Source organism: Triticum urartu, chromosome 4 (genome assembly GCF_003073215.2).
Source record: "Triticum urartu cultivar G1812 chromosome 4, Tu2.1, whole genome shotgun sequence".
Classification (NCBI taxonomy): Eukaryota; Viridiplantae; Streptophyta; class Magnoliopsida; order Poales; family Poaceae; genus Triticum; species Triticum urartu.
The window spans coordinates 588,252,004-588,261,305 of NC_053025.1; positions in this window are offsets into that span (position 1 = coordinate 588,252,004).

Here is a 9,302-nt window from a genome sequence, read left to right on the forward strand (position 1 = left end):
CAAGTATAGGGGATCACGACAGTTTTGGAGGGTAGAGTATTCAACCCAAATTTATAGATTCGACACAAGGGGAGCCAAAGAATATTTGAAGGTATTAGTAGCTGAGTTGTCAATTCAATCACACCTAGAGATTAATTATCTACAACAATGTGATCAGTAGCAAAGTAATATGATAGTTTTGATAATAGTAGCAGTAGCAATGGTAACAGTAGTAGTGATAGCAGTAGTTTTGTAACAAGTGCAATAGTAATGATAGCAATAGTAACTTAGCAAGACCAATATAGGATAAATTCGTAGGCATTGGATCGGTGACTTGTTGGATGATATTCATCATGAGACAGTTATAACCTAGGGCGATATGGCACTAGCTCCAGTTCATCAATATAATGTAGGCATGTATTCCATAAATAGTCATACATGCTTATGGAAAGAACTTGTGTGACATCTTTTTTCCTACCCTCCCATGGCAGCGGGGTCCTATTGGGAACTAAGGGATATTATGGCCTCCTTTTAATAGAGAACCGGAACAAAGCATTAACACACGGTGAATACATGAACTCCTCAAACTATGGTCATCACCGGGAGTGGTCCCAACTATTGTCACTCCTGGGTTGCCGGATCATGAAATGCAGTAGGTGACTATAACTTGCAAGATCGGATCCAGAACATGGATATAATGGTGATAACATAAATGGTTCAGATCTGAAATCATGGCACCCGGGCCCAAAGTGACAAGCATTAAGCATGGCAAAGTCATAGCAACATCAATCTTAGAACATGGTGGATACTAGGGATCATGCTCTAACAAAACTAACTCTATTACATGATGAATCTCATCCAACTCCTCACCGACCAGCGAGCTTATGAAGGAATTACTCACTCCTGGTGGGGAGCATCATGGAATTGACGATGGAGAAGGGTTGGTGATGACGAAGAATGAAGATCCCCCTCTCCGGAGGCCCAAACAGACTCCAGATCTGGCCTCCTGATGAAGAACACGAGGTGACGGCGGCTCCGTCTCGTGGATCGTGATAATTCTTTCTCCCTGATTTTTTCTGGAAAATAGGATTTTATAGCGTCGGTTCCAGGGTCTGCGGGGCCACCAGGTGGGGACAACCCACCTGGGTGCGCCAGGAGAGGGGGCGCGCCCTGGTGGGTTGTGCCCACCCAGGTGCCCCTCTCCGGTAGGTCTTGGCTTCAGAAATTCTTGTTTATTGTATAAAAATTCCTCACAAAGTTTCGTTCCATTTCGAGAACTTTCATTTCTGCACAAAAACAACACCATGGTAGTTCTGCTGAAAACAGCGTCAATCCGGGGTTAGTTTTATTCAAATCATACAAATTAGAGTCCAAAACAAGAGGAAAAGCGTTAGGAAGAGTAGATACGTTGGAGACGTATCAACTCCCCCAAGCTTAAACATTTGCTTGTCCTCAAGCAATTCAGTTGATAAATTGAAAGTGAAAAAGAAAAAATTTTACGAACTCTTTTGCTCTTTTTTGCATAAATAAGCTTAAATAGCACCCAGGTTTTCAGCCAACATTATAACTAACCATGCCGACAATAACTCTTAAAGATTATATTAACTCAGATCAATGACATAATCAGCTAGTGAGCAATAATAAGATATCTCAAATGGCAACACGTTGTCAAAACAACCATGATATAATATGAAAATATTGGTATCTCGCTAGCCCTTTCTGAGACTGCAAAACATAAATGCAGAGCACCTCCAGAATCCAAGCAGTGACTAAACATTGTAATTCATGGTAGAAAAGATCCAGTCATGATGCACCCAACATTAGCTACACACAATGCATAAGTCATGACAGCAGTGCTCTTAGCTTCTAGCGCTTGTTTTAGAAGGTGATGACACAACATAAAAGTAAATAGATAGTCCCTTCACAGAGGGAAGCAATGATTTGCAGAGGTGCATGAGCTCAAGTTTTAAAACAAAGATAAATGATATTTTGAGACATGCACCCTTCTCATTTACTTCATGACCAACAGTTATCAATATCTTCCATGCTAAGCATGCTAGTGGCAGTTTCCAAGCGATAAAAGTAAAGGTTTACTGCCCCTCCACCAACAATCACACTCCACTGCTTGTCCGAAACAACGGGTGCCGCCCAAACCAACATCAGTCCCGGGGGAGTTTTGTTTAATTATTTGCATTTTTTAGTTCGGGAATGGCAATCCCTATTACCGTCCTTTTCTCGTGCGATGGCGAGTGAATAAACACTCAACCTGAGAATAACCCACTTAGCATGGAAGATACCGACCACCACATGTCATTCCATGAACGATCCAGGCACACAAAAAGGATAATTTTTAGAAGTTTTTAGAGGTGGCACATGCAAATTTACTTAGGACAGTAGGGAGATACCGCATATAGGTAGGTAAGGTGGACCCATCTTGAATAACTTTTGGGTTCAAGGTTTTTGATGTTCAAGCAGAATTCCCACTTAGTACATGAAACGTCTCCAACGTATCTATAATTTTTGATTGCTCCATGCTATATTATCTACTGTTTTGGGCAATATTGGGCTTTATTTTCCACTTTTATATTATTTTTGGGACTAACCTGTTAACCGGAGGCCTAGCCCAGATTTGCTGTTTTTTGCCTATTTCAGTGTTTTGAACAAAAGGAATATCAGACGGAGTCGAAACGGAACGAAATCAACTGGAGAAGTTATTTTTGGAAGGAAACACACCTGATGGACTTGGACCCCACGTCAAGGAAGGAACAAGGTGCTCACGAGGGTGGGGGCGCCCCCTGTCTCGTGGGGCCCTCGTGGCTCCCCTGATGTACCTCCTGCACCCATATATACCTACATGACCTAAAACTTCCAGAACGCGACATAGATCGGGAGTTCTGCCGCCAGAAGCCTCTGTAGCCACCACAAACCAATTGGGACCCCATTCCGGCACCCTTCCGGAGGGGGGAACCCTCACCAGTGGCCATCTTCATCATCCCGGTGCTCTCCATGACAAGGAGGGAGTAGTTCTCCCTCGGGGCTAAGGATATGTACCAGTAGCTATGTGTTTGATCTCTCTCTCTCTCTCGTGTTCTTGAGATGATACGATCTTGATGTATCGCGAGCTTTGCTATTATATTTGGATCCTATGATGTTTCTTCCCCCCTCTTCTCTCTTATAATGAATCGAGTTTCCCCTTTGAAGTAATCTTATCGGATTGAGTCTTTAAAGACTTGAGAACACTTGATGTATGTCTTGCCGTGGATATCTGTGGTGACAATGGGATACCACGTGCCACTTGATGTATGTTTTGGTGACCAACTTGCGGGTTTCGTGACATTGGGAACCTATGCATAGGGGTTGGCACACGTTTTCGTCGCGATTCTCCGGTAGAACTTTGGGTCACTCTTTGAGGTCCTTTGTGTTGGTTGAATAGATGAATCTGAGATTGCGTGATGCATATCGTATAATCATGCCCACGAATACTTGAGGTGACATTGGAGTATCTAGGTGACATTAGGGTTTTGGTTGATTTATATCTTAAGGTGTTATTCTAGTACGAACTCTAGGGCTGTTTGTGACACTTATAGGAATAGCCCAACGGATTGATTGGAAAGAATAACTTTGAGGTGGTTTCGTACCCTACCATAATCTCTTCGTTCGTTTTCCGCTATTAGTGATTTTGGACTCTTTGTTGCATGTTGAGGGATAGTTTTATGATCCAATTATGTTAGTATTGTTGAGAGGACTTACACTAGCGAAAGTATGAACCCTAGGCCTTGTTTACCAACATTGCTATACCGTTTATGCTCACTTTTATCACTTGCTACCTTGCTTTTTTTATTATTTCAGATTACAAAAACTATTATCTACTATCCATATACCACTTGTATCACCATCTCTTCGCTGAACTAGTGCACCTATACAATTTACCATTGTATTGGGTGTGTTGGGGACACAAGAGACTCTTTGTTATTTGGTTGCAGGGTTGCTTGAGAGAGACCATCTTCATCCTATGCCTCCTACGGATTGATAAACCTTAGGTCATCCACTTGAGGAAATTTGCTACTGTCCTACAAACCTCTGCGCTTGGAGGCCCAACAACGTGTACAAGAAGAAGGTTGTGTAGTAGACATCAGTACAGGCGAAGGCTAGCAATTATATTGAGATGCGGCCAGCTAGAAAGCAACAACGGTCATGAACATGCATTATGCATAAGTAACATTGGACACTAGCATGAGTAGGATATGAACACCATGAACATAAATATCATAGAGGCTATGTTGGTTTTGATTCAACTACATGCATGAACATGTGCCAAGTCAAGCCACTCGAACATTCAGAGGAGGATACCATATCATCATACTACATCACAATCATTTTAACGCAATGTTGATATCCAAGATAAAACATTATCCACTCCCAGCTACTTATGCATGGCATGAGAAACTATAATCTCTAATTGTCATTGCAAACATGTTTAATCATAATGGGCTGAATCATGGATACTAGGTTAAACATATTTACACAAACAGAACAAGTCGAGTTCATACCAGTTTCTCTCAGCCACGGCTAGTTCATCGAATATCGTCATTATTGCCTTTCACTTGCACAACCGAACGATGAGAAAATGATAATGGTGCTAGAATGTCGTGGACTAAGCTGGAATTTGCAAACATTTTATTCAACAGGAGAAGACAAGTTAAAGTGTGCTCTTTATTAGATCAATAGTTATTCATATGAGAGCCACTCAACATTTTCATCATGGTCTTCTCCTCAGTACAACTCGAATAAGAAGAAAAGAAATTCAGAGAAACACACTGAAATATTCTTGGAGTTTTTGGTTTCTTGAACAAGCAAATAAAAGGGAAAAGCAAAAATGAGAAAAACTATTTACACGGGAAAGCTCCCAACAAGCAAAAGAAGAACAAGGAAATCTTTTTGGGTTTTCTTTTTAGTACTACAACTAAGCATGCATAGAAAGTAGACTAACTACAACTAATTTTTTTGGTTTTTCTAAGGATTTTTTTAAAACACACCAGAAGAAAGCAAGAAAAATAAATCTAAGCATCGATGATACAATGAAAAAGTGTGAACACCAACAGATTAAATAAGTGAACATGAATGTAATGTCGGTGGGAAACACGTACTCCCCAAAGCTTAGGCTTTTGCCCTAGCTTGGTAATCGATCAGAAGCCTGGATAGTAGTTGGGGTACTGAGGAGCGGACATCCACTGATCCCACTGTTGAGGCTCTTCCTCCTCCTCTACAGCAGCCTGATCGTTTCGGTAGGTGATGATGTCCACAGTAATCCTATATCCGCCCCTGGCAACAGGATAAAACAAAGTAGGAGTAGGCAATGGAATAATATCACGAGTGATGACACTGAAAACCAGGTTATGTGGAACAGGGATGTTGGGAGATTCGATGTCAGTAAAGTGGTGGTGATCCATGGCCGTGCGATCTAGGTAAACCTTGGTCAGAGGGTAATCATGAGGGCGTATCTCAACCCCGAAGTGAGCCGCCAAACGAGTAGCGAAAATCCCACCATGTATTTTACCCTTGGACCTATTAATGTTGAGGCGACGTGCCACAATAGCTCCCAAGCTATAAGTGTTGTCGCCGTCTAGTGCATGACGTAAAACAACAAAGTCTGGTGCGCTTAGCGCACCCACCTTTTCCCTAGCAAGCAAACACTTAGCGACAAATAAAGTAAAATAATGAATTGCATGAAAGTGTATGCTAGTGGTAGTGACGGCCGACACCCGTCTCTCATCTTCCACTGTCAAAGTACGACAAAAGGCCTCAAACTCTGCTGGCCTAGGATCAACTAAACTCCCATCAGAAAGGATCATGCATATGTCGCCAAATGCAGTAAGTGGTATCTGATGGGATTCAACATATAAATCAAATCGCACTTCAGGAGGATTATTCCTAGAGAAGAAAGTAAAGCTTTGAACAAAGGAGTTTGTGAGGAGATGATACTGTTCGCATTCAGCTGCGATGAAGTGGGTGAGGCCGACATTAGGAGCATATTGTGTGAACTCCTAAAGGATTCTAACCTCTTCCCTGAACGTGGTGTGCGGCCATTCGCATGGCCATACTTCCGCCAACCTCCAAGGATGGAGATCACTGTCAGATGACTCCCCAATAACACCCTTGGAGTTCTTCTTGGAGCCAAACTTCCTAAAGATATTCACGTTTTTCCTATAAACAAAAATTCTGACATTTTTAGTCCACAAAATATTCACAACAAAACTTCACAAAAATGATACCAACTACTCATAGGGATACATAGAGGTCATAGCAAGCATTCAAACTACTTAAAACTCTAAGAATTCAACATGCAAGCTCATCTACGGCAGCACCACGAGTAGCTAATTATTAAAAATATAAACCACTAAAACAAAAACTAATTGGACAAATGGTGGAGTCACATACCAAGCAACAATCCCCGGAAACAGTTTCGGAAACGGAGCTTCGAGCAAAAAGATCGAAATCCACGGGTTTGAGAGCAAGAACATGAGAGAGAGAGAGAGGGCAATGGAGAATTTTTTCTAGAGGTAGGTAATGATGTGGTGTAAAGAGATAAGTGAGGGGCCCACGTGGGGACCACAACCCAATAGGGTGCGCCTGGGGGTCCTGGCACGCCCAGGTGGGTTGCGCCCACCTGGTGCACCTCCCTCTGATATTATTTGCACTAGAAATTCAGAAATATTCAGAAAAAATTGTATTAAATTTTTAGGGCATTCTAAGAACTTCTATTTTTGGGTCATTTTTTATTGCACGAGAAATTCAAAAAATAGACAAAACATGCCATTTTATTTTATTTAACTAAAAAACAGAAAGCAAAAAGTAGGGACAAAAGGTAGTGCTTAGTAAATTCATCAACTTCATACCACTCAAAAATGATCCATTTATAAGGTTGATCAAGTCTTATTAACAACCACTTTTGATTAGCATGAAACCGAAGAACTTTCGTAAATCACTAAGTTACCTCAATGGGGATATGAATGTCCCCAACAATAAGCATTTCATATTTCTTTTTGGCAGTAGGTAAAGGTATTTGAAAACTTCCAATAGTGATTGTCGGAGATTTTTCAATAACATTAATACCATTCACTTGGAATTGTTTCTTCGGAAAGTGCACCGTATGCTCATTACCATTGATATGAAAAGTGACCTTGCTTTTATTGCAATCAATAACAGCCCCTACAATATTCAGGAAGGGTCTACCAAGGATAACCGACATGTTGTCATCCTCGGGCATCTCAAGTATAACAAAGTCAGTCACAATAGTAACATTAGCAACAACAACGGGCACATCCTCACAAATACCGATAGGTATGGCAGTTGATTTGTCAGCCATTTGCAAAGATACTTCAGTAGGTGTGAGTTTATTCAAATCAAGTCTTTTATATAAAGAGAAAGACATAACACTAACACCAGCTCCTAAATCACACAAAGAAGTTTTCACATAATTCTTTTTTGATGGAGCAAGGTATAGTTGGTTCCCGGATCTCCAAATTTTTTAGGCACTCGATCTTTAAAGTGTAATTAGCAAGAATAGTGGAGATTTTAGCTTTCGGTACTTTTCTCTTATTAGTGATGATGTCTTTCATATACTTTGCATAAGGAGGAATTTTCAAGATATCAGTCAAGCGAGTACGCAAAAAGACTGGCCTCAGCATTTCAGCAAAGCGTTCAAATTCTTCATCATCATTCTTTTTAGTTGACTAAGGTGGAAAAGGCATTAGTTTTTGAACCCACGGTTCTCTATCTTTACCGTGGTTTCTAGCCGCAAAGTCTCTTTTATCATACCTTTTATTCTTGGGTTGTGGATTATCAAGATCAACAGGTGGTTCTATCTCAACATCATTGTCTGGTTCTTTATTATTTGGTTGAGAGTCTTCATGAACATCAGCATTATCTTTTTCATTATCACTAGGTGAATGTTCATTACCAGACTGAGTTTTAGCATCAGAGATAGAGGTTTCATTATGATTATTAGGAGGTTTTTCTATTTCAGGTTCACTAGGAGCATGCAAAGTCCGATCATTTTTCTTTTTCTTTTTCTTTCTAGAAGAACTAGGTGTAGTGGTGTTGTTCCTTTGTGAATCATGTTCAATTCTTTTTGGGTGTCCCTCAGGATAAAGTGGTTCCTGAGTCATTTACCTCCTCTAGTTGCAACTCTAACAGCAAAGTCATGTATATTATTATTCATTTCATCTAGCAACTCTCTTTGAGATTTAGCAACTTTTTCTAACAGAGTTTGAACCATATAAGCATGCTTTCCAACACCTCTAACATCATTTGAGATTCTAAATAACAAGTCACTCGAGCGAGCAATCATATCAGAATTATATTTCAATTGTTTCATAACATTTGCATTAAAGTGATCTTGTCCTAATATAATTTTCAAACTCATAAAGGCATTGTCTAGAGTGCATATTGTGAGGATTGTCATTATCATTGTACGCAAAAAGATTGTGGTGTATTAAGACCAAGTATTTCTTCAATAGGAGGTAAATTTTCAACATCCTCAGCTTTAATACCCTTTTCCTTCATAGATTTCTTTGCCTCTTGCATATCTTTAGGACTGACATATAATATACCCCTCTTCTTTGGAGTGGGTTTAGCCGGTGGTTCAGGAAGAGTCCAATCATCATAACTTTTCAATATATTATTCAATAATTCTTTAGCTTGACCAACAGTTTGTTCCCTGAAAACACAACCAGCACAACTATCTAGGAAATCCCTATAAGCATCGATTAGTCCATTATAGAAGATATCAACTATTTCATTTTTCTTAAGAGGATGACCAGGAAAAGCATTAAGTAATTCGCAAAGCCTCCCCCAAGCTTGTGGGAGACTCTCTTCTTTAATTTGCACAAAGTTAAATATTTACTGTAAAGCAGCTTGTTTCTTATGAGCAGGGAATATTTTTCAGATAAGTAATAAATCATATCCTGGAGACTACGCACACAACCAGGAGCAAGAGTATTGTACCAAGCTTTAGCATCACCCTTTAATGAGAACAGAAATAATTTGAGAATAAAGTAATAGCGAGTTTTCTCATCATGAGTAAAAAGGGTGGCTATGCCATTCAAATTAGTAAGATGTGCCACAACAGTTTCAGTTTCATAACCATGGAAAGGATCATATTCAACCAAAGTAATTAACTCTGGGTTGACAGAGAATTCATAATCCTTATCATCAATAAGGATATGTGAAGTAGCAAACTTAGGATCACATTTCATTCTAGCATTCAGATATTTTTCTTTATACTTGCATAATAATTTCTCTAGATCATCTCTATCCTTACA